The following is a 2,221-nucleotide window of genomic DNA, read 5'->3' as shown; positions in this document are numbered from 1 at the left end:
AGGGGACCTTTCCCCAGCCAGTGGCCTCTCTGCCGTGGTGGCTCAAGCCCCTCCCAGGTGACGTTCCTTAGAGGAGCAGCAGCCTGTGCCAAGTCTCCTCTTACCATCAAGGGACACTAGCAGGCCACAGAGAAGGGGCAAGCCGCTTTTCACTCCCTACGAGAGAGCAAGGGTCACAAGAGATGGTCCAGGAGGAAGAAAAAGAGCCATGAGAAAGTTCTGTGTTAAAGCCAGGACAATGGGGACATTTTCTCTGCCAGTCACATCAGCAGAGGGAAGGGAACCAGGGGTAGCCGAAGGAGGCCCCGGTTGATTCTGAGGCTTGAAAGCTCTCCCTGGAATCTGCTCTAAAACAGGGAAGCTGCTGAAAGCTGGGAGGCACAGTAAGGCTTGCAGGGAGCGGGAATCTTCTTATTTAACATATTGACCAACGGTAAGATTGACGAAAGTTCACGAAGAGAACACACTCTTGTAAATAGCACATCAAGAAGTGCATCATTACCACAACTCCAGAAGCCCCCAGTCTCCCACAGACCAACGCCTCAAGGGGAACCCCCTTCGTGACTTCTAACACCAAGGATCAGTTTGACCAATTTTTGAACTTTATATGCGTGGAATTACGTAGTCTATACTTTGTGTTTCTTCTGTTCAACACCGTTTGCATATCCACACACGCAGCATACAGCTGTAGCTTGTTCTTCGTTGCTCATTAACGTTCCGTTATCCTCTCTACCCCAGGGACGCAGGCGGATCCTGGCCTGGGCTACTGCGCGCTGCCTTACAGGCTGCCGAGCTCCAGGCCCGGGGCTGTGAGGCGTCAGACGGGTGGTCAGCTCCCAGCCCTGGCTTCCCCCACCTCATCAAACACTGTCTGGATAGCTACTGGCAGCGTCCCTGGGGAGACTACAAAAAGGCACCCCTTCCTCAAGTAAATATTTTTGTTAGTATGTTATTGTTTAGCATGAACAACTCTTGGCCTGGGAGCGCTCTAGAGCCCTGTGGGCAGCGGCCCGGGCCCGCTCATAGACATGCCCTGATGCCGTGTGTCAGAAGCCATCACACACAGCCGGGTCTGAAATGGAGGGTGGGAACTGGACCTCCGAGGCACAGGAGAGGAAGGCACAGTGTTAGTGCAGGCCACGGAGGAGGGTGACCATGCGTGCCCTTCAGAATATGTGTATGACATGTATGTCGTGTGGCTTTATGGGGGAGGTGACGCTCTACTGCTACCCAGGTCTTCTATGAGTGGCTCAGAGTCTCCAAGTAGGCTGATCATGCCCTCGTACATGCAGCGCCCTTGAGCAGTGTACAAGCTGAACACCCACATAGGTGGCCCTGTCACTAGGCCCTGGGGATGCAGAAAGATTGATCGGCCTGACTTGAAAGAGCTCATAGTTAAAGACGGCAGGCAGACAAGAAAATCAATTATTAAAATACAGCGTAACACGTGTGACAATGAAAGTTTGCCTAAAGAATTATGAGGCTCTGAAACAGACTCGCAGCTAGAGGATAGAGACAAGTGGGTACACACTCCAGCACTAAGAGGCAGGACCCACAGGAACGGGTGAAGTTCACCAAGAGGACTGGCGTGGAAGACAGAGCCCAAGTTTCCAGTTGGAAAAGGGAGTCCATGGTGGTGCGGTCCTGAGCCAGGCAGCCGCACTCACCCGCACAACGGGGACCACCAGGAGAGCAGCCCCAGCAGCGGAGGGGGGAGTGGCCGGCGAGGAGGCGCAGTGCTGGGGAGGCCCACTGAGAGGACGGTGTTCACCGCTAAGGAGGCCGCGGCTGCAGGTGGGAGGCCCGGGTGCCCCCAGCCCTGGCGCCGAGCTCCACGCGGCTGAGCTTCCTGCCCGGCTCGCCGCGCGCCCTTCTCCTGCTCGGTACCGGGAAGGCTGCCTGTGAGCTCGCTCTCCACCTATGGTGTGTGACACAGCGGACGATCACCGTCATCACTAACCAAGTTAAGGACTCATAGTAAGTTAGACAAAAAGCTTTAATCAGGTCAGGAGACAAGACCAGCACAAAATTCAGAGGGGCTTAGTGGAAAAGATACCAAACCGAACATATAAACATTTATTTCATGCTCACTCCAAACAACTCTTTCAATGAGTATTGAGAACAATGCTTAGAAGAAAGTTAAGTAGCTTTCTTTAAAGAGAGAAAAGCAGAGAAGAAAAAGCTTATTTAAGTCATTAGACTTACTGTTCAAAACAAGTGC

The sequence above is a fragment of the Propithecus coquereli genome, unplaced genomic scaffold (genome assembly GCF_000956105.1).
Source record: "Propithecus coquereli isolate 6110/MARCELLA unplaced genomic scaffold, Pcoq_1.0 Scaffold168, whole genome shotgun sequence".
Lineage (NCBI taxonomy): Eukaryota > Metazoa > Chordata > Mammalia > Primates > Indriidae > Propithecus > Propithecus coquereli.
Note: the sequence above shows the minus strand (reverse complement) of the source record.